The sequence below is a fragment of the Acomys russatus genome, chromosome 2, assembly GCF_903995435.1.
Source record: "Acomys russatus chromosome 2, mAcoRus1.1, whole genome shotgun sequence".
NCBI lineage: Eukaryota > Metazoa > Chordata > Mammalia > Rodentia > Muridae > Acomys > Acomys russatus.
Window position 1 is genome coordinate 88384951 of NC_067138.1, and position 23164 is coordinate 88408114.

Below are 23164 nucleotides of genomic sequence, written 5' to 3' on the forward strand. Positions count from 1 at the left end.
CATGTGCGAGTTCAAGCCACACAAAACACTGGCATGGACTGGAGCTGAACACAGATACCTGTGCAGATATTGCCAATTTTGAGCTGCTGGGAGAGAGGAGACAAAGTTTTCTCTAAGAATGTAGCCCTTGGCAAGTCAACCATGATGAAACGAAAGATCCCACATCCAGAGATTTGGGCAGCACAAATTGGTCGTAAAGATTTTTTTAAAAAGACAAAAAGTTAAGAGTATGGAAACAGGGAGATGGATCTGGGAAGCGTTTCAGAAGAGATGAACATAATTAAAACTCCTTGTATGAAATGCGCAAAGAACTAATAAAATAAAAAGTACTGGCTGGCAGAGTTATCTCTGAATTGAGGCTATCTTTATTCCTTTTAGACACAAAGATCCCAAAGCACAGTGTGCATGTGCAAGACAGAAAGAGAAGTGCTCCGTGTGCTTCTGTAACTCTCTCACTCTCCTGTTAAAACTTGAATTTCATACTAGCATTATCTATAGAAAATTCAAGTTGAAGGAATTAGAATTTTGTTTCCAAACTGTTCCCAATACTCTCAACCCCTATGTATCATGGCATTACAACTTCCAACAGCAACTCCCATAACATTTTCATGGTAAAAATGGAGCCCTGAAAAAGAAAAAATACCTTATAAGAAAGTAAATGGAACCAATAACAGAAGTGGATAACAATCCATGTATGTTGCCTCATTGCTCTCCTGGCAATTCTTAGATTCTATTGCAAATTTTGCAGTTCTCAATAGGGATAAAAGCTAAATTTTCTTCCTGCACATCAGGGATTACACATATTTAGTAGACACATGTTCATCACTGTAGCTAATCATGAGGGAAAAAATGGTATGACAAAATAAAAGTAGAATGTGTCTAAAGTTAAATAAGAGAATGATTTAAAATTCTGAGTTACACTTGCACAGAGGGAAAAATGATTGAGCATGACATAATTCTTATTTTGCAGATGGAAATGTTATATTTGTAAGCAAAAGTTCCAACCTCACAAACATCCAAGTATGGCCCAATTAGAAAAGCACAAAAAACAAATGACCAATATGAAATATCTCTGACAAAGAGCCTATAGCCGGCTTACATATTAAAGATACTTAATGGACCAAAGAAAGCAATGTATAGAGTGAAAACACATTCAAAGATGGAAACATAATAAAGAGAAAACATAAAAAGAAACAAAATATTATAGAGCTAAAAAAAATACACTAAATTGAAAATTGTACAAGAATGATTTGAAGGCAGATTCAAGCAGCTAGAAGAAAGACTTTGACTATAAAGAGAAAATCGACTCTACATCCAACAAAGGGCTAATATCCAAAATGTATAAAGAACTCAAGAAATTAAACACCACCAAACCAAATAATTCAATTAAAAAAATGGAGTACAGAGCTAAACAGAGAATTCTCAATGCAGGAACGTTGAGTGGCCAAGAAACACCTAAAGAAATGTTCAGTGTCCTTAATTATCAGGGAAATGCAAATCAAAACAACTCTGAGATTCAATCTTACTCCTACCAGAATGGCTAAGATAAAAAATTCAAGTGATAACACATGCTAGAGAGGATGTGTAGAAAGAGGAACACTCCTCCATTGCTGGTGGGAGTGCAAACTTGTACAACCACTTTTAAAATTAATCTGTCGCTCTCTCAGAAAACTGGGAATACTAACTGCTACCTCAAGACTCAGTTATACCAATCCTAAGCATATACCTGAAAGATGCTCCACCATACAACTATGTCCATAGAAGGCTTATTCATAATGGCCAGAATCTGGAAACAACCTAGATGTTCTTCAACTGAAACAAGCTGTCACACATTTGCACAATGGGATAATACGCAGCCATTAAAAACAAAGAAACCTTGAAATTTGCAGGCAAGTGGATGGAACCAGAAATGATAATCCTGAGTGAGGTAATCCAGACTCAGGAAGATATGCATGGTATATACTCACTTATAAGTGGATATTGGACCAACATAAGTGTCTTCTGAGAGTCTCCACTCAGCAGGGAATCTGGACAGATGCTGGGACTAGCTGCTGGACTCTGGGTGGAGTGCTGAGAGTGGTATGGAAGAATGGGGAAATGGAAGGACCCAGAGGGCTCAGGAGCCCCACAAGGAGATCATTATGGTCAACGGCTCTGGAGCCAGGGGGCTGCATCAACTGAGGACAATGCATGCAATTAACCTAGACCCTTATTCAGATATAGCCAATGGACAGCTCATTCTACACGGTTGGGGGAGAAAAGACTGGCTCTGAAATGGTCATATGGTGAGAGATGAGGTCACCTTCTGTCAGAGGTCTATGAGAGGAATAGGGTAGAAGAGGGAGGAAGGGTGGGAAAGGGAAGATACAAGTGAGGGGATAACAGTCCAGATGTAATCTGAATAAATTATAATAAATTAAAATTTTAAAAACATGTCCTAGTTTCTACCACAGACAGAATTTTGCCTAAAAATGGGCAAGCTTGGCTATAGGCAGTCGATGGCCAAACTCTACCAAAACAGGGGAAGCAAGTTCTCAATAGTTCCTGCCACGCAAATATGTCTGTCAGATATATAGGGCCAGATGGCTGAAGATGATGCTCCAACATTTAGAGAATTTTGAGTGACCATTCAGGCAGCAAACTGTCTCTGTCATCCATTCTCATTTGGGAAGCTGCTAACCTACACTCCCTGTATACTCAGGTAATCAATTTTATTCCTTCTTAAAGTCTCTGATGGTGTTGAAGACCAGACAGTTTAGTTTTGCAATTAAGCTTAGCTGTTTAGGGGGCAAGATACCATTAGGTCTAGAGAGATGTTTTATGTTGGTAATGATGAGATATGATAGATATTGATTTCCATTCAGAATTTTATACTCACCAAGATAGGAAAGATGTTTTATTTAAGGCTGCCAAATAAAAATAGCCAAAACACTATGAATGTAACATATATATATATATATCCTGATTGTTTCATTGTTTCATGGTTCTTCTTGCTGTAGGTAGTTTATTGTATATATGTGTAATATCAATGCACGTGTAAAAATATTTAATACAAAAATAAAAATAAAAAAGGTTTTTAAATATTTTATAGATTTATTCATATTACATCTCAGTTGTTAGCCCATCCCTTGTATCCTCCCATTCCTCCCTCCTTCCCGCTTCCTCTTACTCTCCTCCTCTATGTCTGTAACTGAGGGGACCTCTTCCCCCTGTATATGCTCATAGAGTATCAAATCTCTTCTTGGTGACCTGTTATCCTTCCTCTGAGTACCACCAGGCCGCCCCATCAAGGGAAAGTGGTCAAAAATGGGGCACCAGAGTTTGTATGAAAGTCAGACCTCCCTCTCCACTCAACGGTGGAGAATGTCCTGTCCATCAGCTAGGTCTGGGTAGGGGTTTGACGTTTACTGCCTATATTTTCCTTGGCAGGTGCCATAGTTTGAGCAGGACCCCAGGACCCAAATCTGCCCATCATAATGTTCTTCTTGTAGGTTTCCAGGACCCTCTGGATCCTTCTATTTCCCCATTCTCTCATGCTTCTCTCACCTAAAGTCCCAATAGGATGTCCTCCCCTCTGACCCACTTTCCTGATAAGTAAAGTCTTTCATGGGACATGCCCCTTGGGCTAGTGTCTCAATATAAGTGAGTATATACCATTTGTCTCTTTTTGCTTCTAGGTGAACTCATTATGATTATTTCTAGTTCAATCCATTTGTCCACAATTTTCAGGAATTCCTTGTCTTTAATAGCTGAATAGTATTCTATAGTGTAAATGTACCACAGTTTCTTTATCCATTCTTCCACTGAGGGATACTTAGGCTGTTTCCATGTTCTGGCTATTATGAATAAGGCTGCTATGAGCATGGTTGAGCATGTGCTCTATCACACAACAGGGAAAAAAGGTTTTTAAAAATGAGCCTGGCTTAAGGAACTAAAGAGACATCAACAAATGGAACAATATGTGTCTGAGAAAGCTTCAGAAGGAGAAGGGCATAGACTGTGAGGTAATAAAGGCTAAGACTATTGGAATCTAATGAAAGGATATAAAAATCTGTGAAGCTCAGGAAACTACAAGCTACTGAACACACATTATAATTAAGCTTCTCAAAGACTGAAAGAACCTTCTCAGAAACAAGAGTAGAGTTGCTTTAAGAAACAAGGTCCTTCAGTAAGATTGCCAATGAATTTCTTATAAAAAAATGTGGCAGTCCGAGGTCAAAGGCTGAAAGAGTCAAAGCTCTAAAATAGAAAAATAATAAATTTTCAACAATAAACTTTATATTCAACAAAACTGTCTCTCAAATGTATATGAAAATGAAAACATTCCTCCCATAGACAAACACTGGCAAAGTATATTGCCACTAGCACTTGCCTAGATGAAATGAAAGAGACAATAGAAAAAAAAAAAAAATAGGGCCAAAGAGAGGCGTCAGCAGTTAAGAGCACCGGCTGCTGTTCCAAGAGATCTAAGTTCAATTCCTAGCACACAGATGAGGGCTCACAACCATCCATAACTCCAGCTTCAGAGGATCCAATTCTTTTTTTTTTTTTTTTTCCTTTAACTTCCAGGCTCAGTGAGCACCAGGCACACATATAGTGAACAGATACACATACCAGTAAAACACACACACACACACACACACACACACATGTAATATATCTTTTTGTAAAGAGCCCAATAAAGATAAGAACATACTTGACTTTAAGAGCTAGTCTCTTTTTATTTTTTATTGACTCAAGACATTAATGATTTTTAAAATATGCATTTATTTTTGGCTTCAGCTTGTAAATTCACAGGTTTTTTTCCCTAAGTTATTTAGGAGATAAAGCATTTAAAAGAAATATTTGGAGAAGACACTACATAGAACTACCACTTAGAGACAAGCAAGTGAAATGGCGTTGATAAAGGGTCATGATTCTCACAAGGTGATAGGAGCTTGGTGTGAATTCACATTAGAGTGTTTTAGCTCCATGAGATTAAATATAGTCTTCACAGCATCCATAAAGAGAACATGTGGAAAATATATGCGATCAGAAATGAGAGGTGAATATAAAGTTTTTATTACAATAAGAAAATCAGTCAATCACATGAGGCAGAATGCAGGAAGTGAGGATTAGGCCATACAGCCATGTGAGAAATGACAGAGTCTGTCTCTACCAGAAATCATTACAAATGCAACTATGTTAAACTCTACAATCAGTATACTGAAGAAGAAATAAGCACATGATTAAACTACATGCTACTAGATATTGTAGATTCAAAGGCATGCTTAAAACAGAAGCCGAGAGTGGAAAACTATGTTTCATGGAATTAATAATCAACATAGCACAGGAGTTGTGGCTAGGGTCTTATCAGACAAAATGAAGACTGTAAATTCCAAACATGCATAAGAAACATTTAAAAAACGTTATATTAAAAGTTTAGCCTTGGCAGGATTGCTCGGCATCTGAAGAGCTTTCCACACTAGCTTGACAAAGTTAATTCAATCCTGGAATCCAAGAGAGATGCAACTCAAGAAAGTTGTCCTCTGATTTCCACATACATGTGCTCACAGTCACAACACACACACACACACAACACACACACACACACACACACACACACACACACACACACTAATTTTTTACTTAAATTCACTTCTTGGGGCCAGAAAAATGGTTCAGTAGTTAAGAGCCCTTGCTGCTCTTCCAAACCACAGTATAAGTTTCCAGCACCCGCACTGAGCAGCTGCACAACTGTCTGCAATTGCAGCTCAGTGTCCTTTCCTGACTGTTCTGATATCTGTGAGCACCGGCACACATCTGTGCAAACATAACACCACACACACGTAAATGCAAAAATAAATAAAAATTTAAAGCATCAACACAATGAAAAAGACAAACATTGATACGCTTAGTTATAAACCAGCTCAACATGTGAGGGGGGGATTGAGAAGTATATTCACCGTGCAATATAGACAAGTATGAAAGTTTTTAAAAAATTTTTAATAAAAAAAGCTGAAGAGCTGAAGGAAGAAACAGTTCCACTAGAAGAGCGGGAAACTGCGAATCCCACCCTTAGAACTGAACAAAATAAGATAGAAAGTATGAGACAGAGAGGATTTAAGCAACAGCATGAACCATCTATTGGGCATTAAGAGCGCTCCTACCATGCTCATTTCAGCATCACATAAACCAAAATGGAAACGATAAAGAGATTAGCATGGCCCCTGCGCAAGGATGACAGCAAATTCGCCAAGCATTCCATATTAAAAAACAAAAAAACAACAAACAAACAAAAAACCGCTCTGACTCATACCTATAGCACACGCATTCCTGTGTGGTAGGACTAGGGGTGTTTCACCGGGTGCTTAAGCCACAAATTAACTCTCAGTAGTAATTATCAAACAATTACTACACAGAATATCTTATAAACCACAATGGGATGAAATTTAAAACAGAGGAAAACTGGAAAACACAAATTTGCAGCTTATTAAAGACACCCAAAAACTGGTTCACAGGGGAAATACACAAAGGAAAGTTAAAATTTTAGAGACAAGCTTTTAAACACGGATATTAGAATTTATCAGATTCAGTAAAAGTAGTGACACAAGAGACTGAAGATATGTTCTGTAGGTTCAGGAAAAAAAAATAAGAATGCTCTCAGTTGTCACTGATATTCAACACCCTAGTAGACATCCTAGGCAAAAGAATTAGACAGATTAGACAGGAGAAGAATAAAAGACACTCAAAATTGAAAGGGAGAAGGAACATTATCTGCTTCTTTACGAAGAGGTGATGTGGTCATGCATTTGAAAGCCCTAAGATGCCACACAAGAGAAACAATAAATAATAACTAGCAAATGACATCAGCAAAGCAACAGGACATCAAAACTCATTGCTTTTTTTTCACTAATAAATAATATGAAAAACTCATGAAATTTTGATAAAAGATTAAAATATATAGAGTGTTATTTATCCAAAGAGCTGAAAGCTTTGTACAATGGGTACAGGAAAGCATTTTTTGAAATAAATTAAAGATAAAACACATCCTGTCTACCTAGATTTAATGTTGCTAAGATGTCACTTTGCTACTTAATATGGCATAGATCCAATACAATCACTCTGAAAAATCTTAATTACAGTTTTTTTTCAGGATGCAAAAGCATATGAAAAGATCCCAAATAGGCAGTTAATCTTGGAAAGGAACAACAAAACAAGAACTCAGTTTCTTGATTCCAAAACTCACCAAAAAGCTACCATGATCAAAATGGTATGCTATTATCACAGAGTGAGGCATGCACCGATAGGAAATAGGAAATACAGAGAAAGTATCAAACGGATATACGAGCATCACATTGGAGAAATGTGGTCTTTCTCACAAATGAACCCATAAAAATTAGATAAGGAATTAAGAAGAGGTTAAATCATATCTAAGCCCACATATAAATTACCTGACAAGTAGTTACTATCTAAAGTAAAGAACAAAGGCAACCAAGAAGAAGGAGAAGTTGGGGTTAGTGGGAATTTTTTGTGAGACCGATAAGTTTATTGGCTTCCTTTTAGAGCACAGATGAGGAGTTCTTTCTAAGAATGTGGATGGTTCCCCAAACAGCTGCATCATTGCGAGTCCTACCTTATTATGTATGATGAGCTCATGAAATCATGGAGTTCCCTGCGCATGCTTATTACTTATTGATTTAAAGACTTATTTGTTTATTGTATGGTATGTGCATACTTGAGTGGGGGGGGGGGGGTTCATGTGCACATGCATGCACACACATACGGAGACCCGACGCTGATACCGGATTTCCTTGGTCATGATACAGATTGTTTATTGAGCTGGGATTTCTCACTAAACCAGAAGCTTGTTCGCTCTGACTAGTTTTGTGTGCCAGCTTGGCCCAGGCATCCACGCCTTGCATCCTGAGTGCTAGGATCAGAGGCAGCTGCCATGACTCTCAGTTCTTATGTGCATTCTGGTGACCTAAACTCTGGTATACACACTTGTGCGTCTGGTGCTTTTCTCACTGAGCCACCTCTCCAGCTTATTCTTTTGGTGAATGAAGCATTCACCAAAAGACACTGTCAGTAAAGTAAAAAGACGAAGCACAGAATAGAAGTTTATAAAAATAAGCCATCTATCTGAACAGTCGGTATTAACATATAAAATATAGATTTCTAATATGGATCCAAAATGGTTCAAAAACAAGCAAGAGATATGAGTAATATTTAGATAAGATATACAAGGGGGAAGTGCAAATCAAAATGCAACAATGCCCTCCTCTAAGTTTAATACTAAAAGCTTAGCACATTTCGGAAGAATATGTTCATCTTCTGAAACTTACTTACTTAAAGCTCATTATTGCATAATAGCCCATATATGAATATTTATCCAGTTTCATATTAATCACAATAACAGTCTGTCATTTTTTAAGTAGCCTGCAATTTATGAAGCTAGGCACTGTCCTCCAACCTTACAGCATCTTATAATTAAGCATTGATATTCTTTTTGATATTTTTGGCAGGGTCTCACTGTGTGGCCCCTTGCTGTGTAGACCAGTCTGGTTTAGAACTCACAAAGATCTGCTAGTTTCTGCTTCCCAAAAGCTGGGATTAAAAGAATATGTCACTGCACCTGGCCAAGCATTGCTATTCTGTAACTGTTGAGAATCAATAAGAAACTCTTTTACCAGTTACACAGAGATAGTAAGATAATTTTTTTTATCATTGTGGTAATGATACCTAAGATAATGATTTTAGAAGAAGGATTATATGTACTGAGATCATGGTCATAGGGCTTGTGGTCCATCCCATCAAGAAGGGACTGATGGAGGGGGCAGGTTACATCATGGTGACCAGAAAACAGGAAAGGGAGTGACAGTGATCAAACAAGATGGTCCTCTCTCTAGTGATATATCCAAAGTGATCTCCTTCTCCCAGAATGGCCCCACCTCGATTTTCCAGCACATCTCAATAATGACATCATACCACTAATTTATGACGGAATTAATGCATTCCTTAGGTCAGAGCCTCCATGATCACATTATCTCTGGAAAGGCTACCACAAACACCCAGAGGCATGCTTTCTTTCTAATATTTCTTAACCCAATCAGGTGATGATGGAAATTAAATCTTCCGGTGAGGTGCGTCTTCAAATCCAACTCCTGCTTGCTGCAAAGAAAGGCTGCGGCCTTCCACAGAATCACAACTACTGGAAATTTCCTACTAGGGGAGAAATGTGTTTCACAGATCTTCACTTTGCTCATTTCAAACACATGGTAATATTTTTCTATAAAATAAGCCTGGCATGGACCTATACTACATCTGTGAAAATTGTCTGAGTAAAATACACACTCTATTATCTGTCAGTTTCAAAATGATGATCAGAGGCTCAAATATGAAAGCTGAAAATATAAAAGTTATTTCTCTCATCATTGCTGATATGCTGCTGCCATGAGGCCTCCTCGCTTCCTCTCACAGTGCTAATGGCCTGAAGCTTCTTCAGAAAATGAACTCGAGTTCTCAGGGGAAAACAGAGGCCCATTCCACTAAAGGTTACACAAGGCCGACTGATTAAAACTCTGTATTTGTAGAGCGGGAATGCTGCAGATCCAGAGCCAACTTAACAGCTACCTTCATAGCTGTTCATTGCCTACGAACGTGTCTGAAACCTTGGGAATACATCAACTAAGGAGACTGCTAGCTTCCACCAACCCCAAGGCTACAAATGCCATAGTGCTGCATCTGAAACCTAAAGCAGGGAATTTTCCACTTGACTATAATCTATCTACCTGATGCTCCCACCAATATATTTGGAAAACAACCTAATCTGGAACTTTATTTTTTCCTGTAACTAGTTTCATGAAATCCTTTCCACGGTGGGATATGTTATTTGAAGCAGCTTATATGCCTCTTCCCAGGTGGTGATCAGTCATCCGGTTCAAGAATAAATTGTTCTTCCTTTTGAAGTGACGGCTGGGCTTTGCTTCGAAATGAGTGTGTTGTATTCTAAAGGTAGAGCTCGAGGCGAGGTCTCCAGAAGACTGTCCTGAGTCACAAGCCGCAAACATCTTTCTCAAGTTAATCCAGGATATTCAGTTCCGCCAACCAGACTCACAGTTGGCTTCCACTAGTCCACCATTTCCAGAGACTTTAATTGAAATTTATGACATCTTGTAGCTAATTTATACTGAAGATTGCCAGATCATGGTAGAATTTGACATTGATTTGTAGCTCCTATTTCAAATGTATTTATATACTAATAAGAAACTCACAAAGTGTCTTAAACCTGAAAGATAAATGCTTCAGTAGCAATGGGGCCAGAGGCCTCTATCTATGTATGTCCTCAGGTAATAGTTTGTAAACTCAAAGGTGACACTTTGCCTATTGTTTGCCCCTTGAGTATTTGATAAAAACAATGATTCATTTTCCCAGAAGTGATGCAAATGGCCTAGTTTGTCCTTTGTCTCCTAGACCCATTCTAATCTCTAGTAAGAATCTCATGCTTTATTAGGAAACTAAAACAACAAATTTGATCTCATTATCCTAGTCCTGATGAATAACTAATAATTATAGGAAGTTTCCTACAAATAAAAAATTTAAGTGATTGACTCAATCACCTGTCACACCAATCACAACAAGGGTCTTGGGGTACATATTCCATGGTGGGGGCCTTAGGACTGAACCAGAGAGCAATGTTGTCATTGTCCTCAAGACATTACCTGGCATGCTGGGGGCAGGGCACACATCTACTGCTTTATACTACATATCAAATGACATTTATTAACCATATACATGTCAGTCAGACTTTGGCCAGTATGTTCGGAATCCAAAGATGAACAAAATGGCTCATGGATAAACTCTGTTGCCAGCCCTTTCCTTCCTCTGCCATTTTCCCAGCCTTACTTCTGTTTTCTACGAGTTCCAAAACAATATATTTGTCAAAATTATGTCAAATAGAACAACGGCAATCTTGAAGTTTAAAAGGAAATGTTCACCTGTAAACAAAGACAAGGAAAAGCTCTTACCATTTCCGTATGGCCCATAGAAAGATGCCATGAAGGAGCTGACACAAATAGATGGACATGGACCTGTGCAATCAAGTATGTGATTAGGGAGGGTAAGACTCATGAGGTGTCATGCCTTAACGGGCAATAGGCAAATTGCTGACTTACTGCACTTTTTGTATCTGATTACATGGGCTTGCTTATTCTTCAGTGACACTTCCTGAGCGTTCCCTCATGTGTTTCCTAAGCCAACACTTCTGTGATTTTGAATAGTCCCACATTTACAGAAAAATCAGCTGCTGTAGATAATTTAAGTAGATTTGCCAAACTAATGAGAATACAAGTATTAGAATATGGACTTGGACTCGGTCTTCTCATGCATGCTACCGTTGTTCAGAGAGACTCGTAGAGCAGAGAATCTGAAATCAGCTCTAAATGAGGAATGAAGCATGGGGGAAACAAGTCTAGAGCTGTAAGAATTGCCGACCTAGTGCATGTACACGCACAGGCACGTGTGCATACAGTGTATGGAAGCCTCGGGGAAGGGTGGGGGGAATCATGGTGACCTGAATACTAACATAGCCAAAGAGATGTACAAAAATAGGCACCGCAATCACACACACCCACACGTGGACACACATGCGCCCATACACACGTGCCTCATAACCCATACCAAATGCAACCTCCTCCCAAAGATAATGCTAGCCTATTCTAACATCATAGAAAACATTTAAAACTCTCTGAAGTTTTTGTCAACCAAAACCCTAAGACTACTTCATCTAAACCATTAAATACAGCAGAAATGTCACAACTCCTAACATGCTAAACAACATCCTCCAGAATATAGTATAGATACGTGTAAGTGCTCCACCACTGAATCGGAGCACAGCCTTCCCAGATACATTCTTTCCATAAGCAAGATCAGCAACCACTACACAAGAGCAGACAACAGAGTTCTCTCCTGGGCAAGAGTCCTGAAATCCTAGAGTCTGCAGAATGAACACCAACTGGATGTGAGAAAACAAAGGAGATATTTTGCTTAAGACTAAGTAAAAAAAAAACTGTCCTCTGGCTCTAAGTACTTCTTGGATCTGAGGCACTGGGGGGCTGTCTGCAATCTAGTCTGTTCTTGCTCTGACTCCATCTCAGGTCTTCTCTTAGCCCTTGGGAAAAGGCATAACTCCACACACGCTGTTCTAACTCTATAACATAGCCTTTATTTCCGTAGCCCAGGACTGAGGTCATACATGACTGATTATGCATTCTCCCCCTCAACCCTCCGCTTCTCAGTACCACTGAGCATATCACATTACTGTGGAAAGCGGGGGGGGGGGCCGGGGGGGGACCACTGAGAACCTAGAGGAAACACTCAGAAATGCTGGAGTGAAAGCCAGTCTGCTAATCCTCCTAAAGCTTCTTCCAGTGACAATCGTAATGAAAATGATTGCTTAGAGACTGTCTAAAGAAAAAGCAAGTCACAAACATTTTAAGATGCTCTAAATCCTCAACATGGAAATCCACGAACTCTACCATGTGGGGGACTATTTGATGGGCAAAGATGGAAGGAGGTTTAATCAAAGGCATTTGTTTCTCTTTCCACTTGCCCCCAAAAATAAAATCAGTAACAATTAATATCTGGAATCTATGCCTTTCCTCAATCACGAGTAGAACTCTTAATGTCCCAGCTTCCCAGAGCACTCTTAAAGCCACGTGGACAATGCTGAAGAAGCAACCCTTTCTTTGTATGAAATAAGTGAGTTATCACACATTAAATTATGATCAAAATGCTTATTAGAGACGACCCAAGGCATAACAAATATTAGCAAGAGGATTCCTTTTAGCCTTCAGTAATTATGTCACTTATAATCAGTTGCTTTTTTAATTAGTCCTATCATTATATCCTATAGGTGGTTCCTATTACATAATTGTTTATCTTCAATAAATACATTTTTAATACACAGATGTATTTATACTCCATGAAATAACCGTCTCAATTAACCTATGTTGAATACTCATTTGGGAACTTAAGCTCAAACTCTTGTCAAACATTTCTGAAACTATGAATCACATCAAGAAGAACAAGAGGGGGCTGGAGAGATGGCTCAGTGGTTAAGAGCACTGCCTACTCTTCCAAAGGACCCGGGCTCAATTCCCAGCACCCACATGGTAGCTCACAACTGTCTGTAACTCGAAGATCTGAAACCCTCACACCAATGCACATCAATTAAAATTAAATAAGATATTTTTTAAAAATCAAAAATAAATAATCAGAAAAACAAGAGGTAGACAATGTGTTTAGAAAATAACATGTTGCCAAGACTCCATTTTACCAGAAGATTAGAGAGTAGCTATTTTTTATTTGTAAAGTTTATGATATTTCAGAGAAGGAAGATCCAGTTCCTGAAAAAGGTTCTGCACATGCTTCCTGGTGGGGTGATGTCTCAAGCCACAGTCTTCCACATATTCTCCTTTATTTATTTTCTTCTTAGACAACGAAACTGAACAAAACTAACTGTGCAACAGCATGGAAAGAGGACAGAGTCCCCATATGAAAGTTTTGGACAGTGTCATTTTAATAGAACCAAAGGTCAAATACTACATTTCATTTAACTGGGAAACATTAACCAAAAGCACAAAGTTCAGTTTTCATTTCTCAAAACTATTAGACTGAACTGTCTGGCAGGTGGCACAGATAACTCCAAGAAGAGGTTTGCTGGTAACCAGACTATCTTTCCCCAGACAGCCCTAGGATATTAAAAATTAACTCAAGGAGAATAAAAGATATTTTTTAACTAAGAGAAAAAAGAAAATCCACTGTCTACTTTTAATTTTTCATCAGACAATAAGTTCCTGCTTTTTGTTGCACTCTGAAGGAGTTCAGAATATTACAAGATGGGAAATGTTCTAGAATTGCTGATCTCCTAAAAGAAAAGAAAAGAAAGAAAGGAAGGAACGGAGAAAGAAAGAAATCACAGTACTATTCCCTTAGAAAACATACTTTCATGCAGTTGATAGCAAGGTGGCCTGGGGGAGACCCCAATAGATGCATCTGAAGGATGAAGGAACCAAAATAAGCCTGCAGAGACCTCACGTAGGAGAAGACAGGAAGCCTAAGAACAGTGAGTCTGCACAGAGCAGGTCATGGGTGGAGTTTTCAGTTTAGACCCATCACATTTTAACACATGGATTATCTGAAATGTCCTAGCACATGGGGCTTCTCTTGCTCTTCAACAGATTTTGAAAATCTCTAGAGGCATCAAATAACTTTCAGTGATTTTTGTAAGGTCATGCTAAGGTCAGCATAGAAAGAGACCACCTACATAGCCAAACTGGCATAACTCTCCTTGATTTTCATTGTCAAAAGGACAAAGGAACTATTTTAATGAAGTGTTTTTCAGTTGTCTTTTGTTTCATGTTTTACACAGGAAAAAGGAAAATGTTTCTTCAACTCAGGGCGTCTGAATCATATTTCCAAGGGGACAGGCATTTTCAGGACAGTAAGTACTAAAATTATAAATAACTTTCAATAAATTAAACTGTACTTTAGCCTTTTTTTTTTCTTCCTTGGAAATATTTAACCTTCAGAAGACTTAATTGTTCTTCAAGATAAAGAGGACGTTTGCTCCTGAAGCGTGTAAGATGATTGGGCATCTGTCAGTTATGAGCAGTGATGAGATAATGTGGCCCAACACTTCAGCGAGAGCCTCACTGAGCCAATGAATGCAAATGTATTCTAGCATTCTGCTTCACATCATCTGACTCAAATTGCAAAACTGTACAAGCTTTTACTAGTGTTAAGACCACACCAGTCTTTATAAGCCCATGACATGTCATCACAGGTAGAGAGGGAGCCTGCAATCAGTGGCCAGAAAACAAGCTGCTACCTTGAGGGTGTAGATAGTTCTGGGGCAGGTTTTCTCTCTATGTCCATTTCCTCATAAGCACAGTCCAGCCCTCCATGGAAAGAGAAGTGAATCAACAGCCTACAGTTCGCTCATCAAACAGAGCAAATGAGTGGTAGTGGATCCTAGTTTCAAACAACAGAACTTAATGTCTTGTCTGTCTTTCACAATTCTGGAAGCAGGTAATCGCAAGAGACAAACCTTCAGAGTATGGGGGTTCTCATATCATCCTGTTCAGGGAAAGAGCATTTGGGGGAAATCACACAGGATAAAAGAGAGTAGTAATCAAGACAGAACTGAGTAGCTTCTCTGGAGACTTCACAAATCAAAGAGAATACCGGTAGATGGGACCTTTCTCCCATTCTTCAAATCCTTTCATAACATACCATGCAAACAATGGACCACACAGAAAATTTGCCATTAAAGGAAACTTCCAGAAGTAGAAAACATGAAAACAAGATTCATTCTTCTGTACCCCAACTGAATTTTACTTACATCTAGCATTACTTAAGGATGTTTTTCCAACCATTTTCTTCCGAGTCTGCCCTCATTTGTATAACTCCAGATAATTAGAGAAAAGTCATTTACTATTTGTTAAATATTTTATTTTTAACTATGTAAATGCACATTTGTGTGGAGTATGTACATGTGAGAGCAGGTCTCTGTGGAATCCAGGGGTGTCCCCATGGAGCTGGAGTTATAAGCAGTTGTGAGTCACCTGATGTGGGTTATAGAAACTGAACTCCACTCCTGTGTAAGAGCATCACGTGCTCTGGAGTACTAAGGCATCAGTTCAAACCCCAGGGAATGACTTCCTCATACTAAACTTACGAAATACTTTTAGAATCAGGGTGTGCTTTTCTAGGAATAAGAGCCAGATCTATGGCATATCTACATACTAAATTAAAGAAGCAGACAAATTTAGGTCCTTGGAATGTCTATAAACACAGACAGAAATAGAGAAACAATCAGGAGAGCTAGATTTTCCTAGCATTTAACTGCAGCTTCTCCCCTCCTCTTCTGGAATGACAGGTGAGTATTCTTGGCCAGAGATATTAAAAGAATGGTTGCCTTATCTCCTGTGACACCTACATTCCAAGACCAGTCACTTAAAGAATGTTTGATGAATGAACGACAAATCACAATACAAAACATGGGACCTGGAAAAGGACAAAGACCAAAGTCCCCATTGTCCCCATCAAGAACCAGCTACCATTTGGAAAACACAGGTGAGTATTCTCAACACCTGGCCATAATGCCCAGTGTTCGCACACAAAGGTCAACACTGCTCTCTTGCTTTCCTTCCCTTCCCTTCCCTTTATTTTCAAACTTGGGAAGTTTGTCTAAGTATATTACTGTACAGACCACTGGGCAGGCTGCCAACTGTTCTCTGGGGAAAGCCAATCTTGATTTTCCTTTTAAATGAATGCTGGTGTTATGGCCCTAGGTTAACTGTAATCAGAGAATATACATTGAAGTTGAACTCTTCCAGACACGTCCCAGTTTTCACAGTACACAATGTGGATCTTTCCTAGGTGACATTTTCAAGTCAATATCATTACACAAGTCCTATTGTTAAAATCATCTGGTTTCAGAGACTGCGGTCTGCCTTGGGAACCTGACCTGCTACATACAATAACACACAGTACCTACTTTGTTTCAAAGTTTTACTGTGGATTCTTTTGATTACTATTATTAAGATGTATGTTTAATCCTCAGCTTCAGTCATAGTAGCTTTGCCTATAGATGGCCCCTATTTTGCTTGCTTATGCACAGGGCTGTGGCTCTACCTGATTGCAGCTCCCAAGGAGACATAGCATTTTACATTCTAAGATGCTCAGAGTTAATCACAACTGTTATCTCTCCCTATTCATTTTATAACCAAAACTAAAACCTTTTATCTACATTTCCATATTGAAGCATCACTGGACTGCTCAGAGGTATATAATCTGGGCTAGAACTGAGAAAGCCGAAGCTTAAAGGATGGAAGAACTTGCCTAAACTCACCCTGGTAGAAGCAGGTTTGAACACAGGCCGTTTGATTCCATACTGGGTGCTTGGAGCCCTGTATAATCCTGCCTTCTGGTCAGCATAGCAACGCCTGCTCTGTGCCTATTCCAAGAATCATCCCTTAGAAAGAACCCAGGTCTAGGTTCTGGATTAGGCAGCCAGATGCTCCAGCATGCACATAATCTTCAAACCATTGAGTGTTCCACATAGAAGCCCCACCACTCGGTAAGGAAGCCTGTGGAAGGGAGCAAGGCTTAGGCCCCCAGTGGCTTGAAGGCCAGGATGCAGGCTAGGTTCCCAGGACAGCAAAGGCCCAGTATGCTGGAAATGAATCATCTGATCATAGGGTTCTTGCTTTTGAACAGGAAATGGACTTCAAGTCACCTGTTCTGAGTGAGATTCTTTATAACTCTATTTAGCCAACTTTACATGCAGGGGTCCCTACATTCTGCCCCTCCCCCAAGGAGCTTCATCTTCAACATTTCCTTATAAGTAATTTTCTTCAAGGGAAAAAATGCAATTAAATAGTCATGGCCTTGAGCTATTATATAAAAAGAATTCATGTTTAAGCAAGAAATGTCTACATTTAGGCTCACAGCTAGCACTGAAACACAAGAGGTATGAATGATTACCCAATCGTTCATGCTATAACGTGTCTCCTTGCTTAATTGGAGCAATACGACCTAGGATTCACTGTTTTTCCCCCTTGATTGACATCACCCTTCATTCTTGAAGCATGGAACTGGGGAAGAAGTCCTCATAACAATTAGTTATTTTCACCAGTGTATCCCCAGGTGTCACTTAAATGCATCTTGGAGCCCTCTCTGTGCTGAACATCCTGCTAGGCTACCATTAAAGTCTTGTATTTAAAGCATTAGCTGAGTAAAATATTTGTGGTTCATGGATGCTCTTGCAATTTTATGGCAGTTCAGATAGTTTTAGTACAGTAGGAAGTTGTGTTTATTCTCCCTCCCCTCCCTTCTTTCTCTCTGTCTTTGCCTGTGCTCTCTCTTCTCTCTTTCTTTCTTTCTCTCTCTCTCTCTCTCTTTCTCTCTCCCTCACTCTCTCTCTCTCTGTGTCTCTCTGTATGTCTCCCTGTGTCTCTGTCTCTGTCTCTTGTCTCTGTCTGTCTCTATCTCTCCATCCATATCTCTCTCTGTGTGTCTCTCTGTATGTCTCCCTGTGTCTCTGTCTCTGTCTCTTGTCTCTGTCTGTCTGTCTCTATCTCTCCATCCATATCTCTCTCTCTCTCTCTCTCTCTCTCTCTCTCTCTCTCTCTCTCTCTCTCTCTCTCTCTCTCTCTCTCTCCCTCCCTCCCTCCCTCTCTCCCTCCCTTCCTCCCTCAGTCTGTCTGTCTCTCTCCAAAAAACACCTTGACACTCTGGTATGTTCAGAGTCTCAAGTATCCCTTTACATAAAGACTTTTTGTGGACTAATAGTAGAATCAGAAATGTTACCTCTTAAGATTAGAGGAGGAGGAGGAGGAGGAGGAGGCTATGTCCTCTGCTCTGCTGTGCAGCTCTGTGCTATTGCTGGGCACAGGAATTTGATGCTTTGGGAAACTGTTGCAGAAACTCTATAACAGCATTCCCAACTATCAGTGCGATTGGCCTAGGTGTTAGAATTATTGAGCACAGATGAACTCCATAGAAGGAAAAATTACCTAAAAAAATGAACAGTCACATAACTTCTGAGCTTTCATTTTGTACCCATCGGTGCTCTACAAACCTCCTTTGTATTCCTTCATCGTCTTCTTTAATACTCCTAATTTTTATATTAAGTGTGGTGATAGTCACCAGCCCAGTTTACACAGCAAGTAATTCCAAAACAAAATCAGATACTTAGAACTTGGATCTAATCGACCTTTTCCATTGACCAGCAGCCTGACTCACTGGAAGAAGAAAGCAGGCGATGAGGCCTACAATGCTGCCTCCATCACTTAGCTGCCATGTTTCTTTTTAAATGTAAGAAATAGACTCTCCTAGTCCCTATCTCAGAAGTTTACTGCATCTTAGAAAATGTCCATTGACCCGACTCATGCATTGGTTTATAGTAGCTAGAAAAATCTGAATGGACAAGAAACAATGTTGTGTTCTGTGTGCTTGGCTCTCCCTGATGCTGTGCAAAGTAATTGCCAAGTCGCATTCTCAGACTCTTCCCAACATGGGGAGGAAGGACTGTTCATCTCATTGGTGAGGATGATAAAAATTTGATCTAATTTTCAAAAACAAAGACTTTATAGCAGTGGTTCTCAACCTTCCTGAGGATGTGACCCTTTAATGTTGTAGTTTCCCACAAATATAAAATTATTTTCATTCCTCCTTCATAGCCATAATTTTGCTTATATTATGAATCGTACTGTAAATATTTTTGGAGACAGAGGTTTGCCAATGGAGTCATGGTCCACAGGCTGAGCGTTGCTGCTCTATGGATGAGTAGGCATTAGGAGAATTCTAGAAATGACAGAAGACAGTGCTGGGCATTGAGTGGGATGAGGGGAATGCCAGGAAAGACAGAATGTAAGAATGAGGAATGTAAGGAAGGAGAGAGAGAAAGGGAAAGGAAGTGGGAGGGATGAAGCGGAAGGAAGGGAGGAAATAGAAAATCCATCAGAAATGTCTGTAGATACCTGAGATTCTTTCAGGTCACTACTCCCCTCATTTAAAGGGGCTCAGAGACCCTACATTATCTTTATAACTTGTGCTGCACTGCTAAGGGCTTTTAAAACTTGCTCGAACATTCATCAAACACCTCAGAAAGGAAAAGGAAGACAACAGATATAGGTGGAATGTCTAAAGATCACTGTAAACTCCCTAGAACTTTGAGTAGCTTTGGAATAACCCTAAGCTGCCTTGAATATCTTGTTTAGTACATTTTCACAAAGTTTTCTGTTGTATTTTGTCATTATGTTACACATAATTACATCAGAGGAGGTCTTAGGAGGAGAGGCGAGCTACAGAACATACTAAAATGAACTGAGGCCAAACAAATGCTCAACCACTGAGCTAAGTCCCCAACCCTTAACATGTACTCTTTTGTCTTTGTCAAAAGTCGATATGCTTAGGGTTAGAAAGATGGCTCGGTGGTGTAAGAGCACTGACTGTCCTTCCAAAGGACCCAGATTTGATTTCCAGCAGCCACATAAGACACAACTGTCTATGACTACAGTTCCAAGGAATCTGATTTCCTCTTTCTGCCCTCTTTAGGCACTAAGTATGCATATGATGCACAGATATACATACAGGCCAAACATGTATACACTTAAAAATAAAAAATAATATTTTTAAATGCATTGCATGAAAATTTCCTAGAATTAATACAAAATTTAAGTCATAATACTTTCGTTTATAATCTCTGCCTGAAAACATTTCTCCAAATGTTCAGCCTTGGAAACTTAGGATTCTTAGTCTATGGTAGTCTAAAAATGAGACTGACTTAAAAACTTGATATTAACCATCTAGTCTCATTAAATCTTCATTTCATCAAAAAGTTCACGTTCACCCAAAGCAACCCACAGTTCTCCTCAGGAACTCTGTCCCTTCACTGTCTTCTAGCTAAGATCACAAATGTTTGCTAACCTACAAATAAGCAGCAATAACACATCTTAAGTTGACATAGAAAATACAAACCTTTTCAACTCAGTCTTAGCAATACAGCCACATATGAAATATTATGGCATCAAAATAATATGCCAGGATCCAAAGACACAATCTATGAAAGTGCTTTCCAGACTGTTGTTCTGACCTAACTCTTCATAAATCATGCAGAAGAAAGGACTGAGAAACTTCAAAAACAACAGATCTAGTAAATACAGCTTCCTCTTAAAAACCTAAATCTGTCTCAGAGTGGAACAAAACTAAAAGCCTTTGCTTGGTCAACAGTCTGGCCACACAGAGTCTAACAAGCAATAACATCTGACATATGTGCACACACACACAGACACACATAAACACCGACATAGACACACACACATACACATATTGCTGAATATTATAAAGGTAATATGTTGTGTCTTATGTAATTTATAGCATCTTTGATTTTAGAACATTTTAATAATTCCCCTTTCTAGGTTAGAAAACCAAAGATGATTAAAGTCAAAATACTTTTCCAATTCTCAATATCACCTCTCTAGAACAAAGTAGGTTGAGTCACACTTTGATTCTTTTACAAGTAAATACAAGGATTAAGCTAATTTGCCAAACCATGATTTTCCTGGATATGATTGATTATTCAAACTTTTGATTAACTTTCAATTCGGGGACCTAAATTACTGCTATGTGGCTATTCATGTGAAAAATAAAGTGAAAAGAATCTCATTACTCTCCAAGTCATAGTTGAATAATATGTTTTTCAATGGTACTGTTTGGGGTACTTTAAAGCAGATATAACAACATATTTTTATTTCTTTTTATATGTCACAAAGTTTTTACTGTTCTAATGATACTGGGGCACTATCCTTGGGATTTGATTTCCCCAGAGCTGAAGAAATTATCTCATTACTTAAAAGTTAGCATTGGTAAACTGGACTCTGTCTTGTATGTCTTTATCAGTTCAGATAATGCCTCAGTTTTTTGAAGAGTGGCTCATTGGAACCATGCCGTGGTAATATCTTGTTAGAGAGTCTCTCAGCATTAAGTGAACCCAAACAATGATTCTTTCTCTCTCTGTCTCTCACTCACTCACTCTCTGTCTCTCTGTCTCTCTGTCTCTGTCTCTCACTCACTCTCTGTCTCTCTGTCTCTCTGTCTCTGTCTCTGTCTCTCACTCACTCTCTGTCTCTCTGTCTCTGTCTCTCTGTCTCTCTGTCTCTGTCTCTCACTCACTCTCTGTCTCTCTGTCTCTGTCTCTCTGCCTCTGTCTCTCTCTCTCTCTCTCTCTCTCTCTCTCTCTCTCTCTCTCTCTCTCTCTCTCTCTCTCCTCTCTCCCTCTCCTCCTCTCTCTCCCACTATATACTAGCCAAGAGGACAAACTTATGCATACCAATGAATTAGTTTTAAAACTAAGATGCAAATAAACAAAGCAAAACAAGAAGTTTTTGAATTTATAAAAAGAGTCTCCCTGCACATTTTGAGAATTATATTTTGAAAACTGAGGGTTTTGCTGTTATTTTGATTGTGAGTCCTTCCTGCTTAAGAATAGAACAGCAAGTTTGGTTCACAGTCTCACAAAAGAGACCTGGTGGCACTCAGAGGAAGGATAGCAGGCTACCAAGAAGAGACTTGATACCCTATGAACATATACAGGGGGAGGAAGTCCCCCACAATCACAGTCATAGGGGAGGGGAGTAAGGGGAAAATGGGAGGGAGGAAGGAATGGGAGGATACAAGGGAGGGGATAACCATTGAGATGTAATATGAATAAATTAATAAAATAAAAAAAATTTAAAAAAAAGAGAATTCCTGGTGCTCCATCATTATGACTGTATAATAGCTCATCCTACCCATTCTCTAGCTCACAAGACGTTTATTTTTAAGACAAATCTCTGCATGATTTGGTAAAAGATAGTAATACTTCTGATAAGTCATCAATTTAGGGATTAATCTATGAGAAAGCGGCATTTGGTGACTCAACTTGGACATAACTCAGGAAGCCAGTTTGGCTGTATAAGCTCAGGAGCTGAGCACTGACTTAGGACATGAAGCCTTAAATTCAACTCCAGTCACCACCAAAAAACTCACTGGACATATAATATGCTCTTTTTTATGTTCACAAAGACTGGGGCTAAGTTTGTATTTAATAATCCTCATATTCAACAAACCTGCTCATGTGATTATGTGGCATCTTCTTCTATATCCATTTTGAGACAGTTGTGTCCATTCCTACAACAGCTAGTGGATATGTGTAATTAGGCTTCTAAAACTCTGGCCCCACTTCTGGCTTTTTCATCTCCTCTTCTGAATAAGCCTCCAGCTGCAGGGCACTGTCCTTTTTGTCCACAGACCGCCTGTCATGCCTTAGTGTCCTTATGCACTCATGTTTCTCTACCTCACTCCAACCTTGGAAATTCCTTTATCTCTTCTTAGGCCAAAAGTAAATATTGCCCTCTCTATAAACCGTGCTCTGATCTCTCTACTTCCAGAGGTAATTAATCGCTTCCTCTTCTGTGATATTCAATATGGTAGCTCTTATCTCCTTGAATCTTTGCAAAAACAATTACCTGTAAATGTATCTCCTTTACTAGTCTTTGGGACCCTGGAAGCCAAAGATATCATCTTAATCATTTTTATTTCCATAGCATAGCAAAACCTTCAGTGCACGGTAGGA

At 39.1% G+C, this 23164-nt stretch overlaps 1 long non-coding RNA gene and 1 other non-coding gene across 2 annotated transcripts in view; one reads left to right on the forward strand and one right to left on the reverse strand.

Annotated features, from left to right (window-relative positions):
* LOC127204620 (uncharacterized) overlaps positions 1-23164 on the reverse strand; it is an 87217-nt gene that overhangs the window by 35468 nt on the left and 28585 nt on the right. Inside the window, exon 3 of the long non-coding RNA XR_007832493.1 lies at positions 11010-11072. This is a non-coding gene — a long non-coding RNA (uncharacterized LOC127204620). The remainder of the gene's footprint in view (positions 1-11009; positions 11073-23164) is intronic.
* Positions 6151-6253, forward strand: LOC127207478 (U6 spliceosomal RNA). The gene has a single exon (XR_007832916.1). It is a non-coding gene; the product is annotated as a U6 spliceosomal RNA (small nuclear RNA).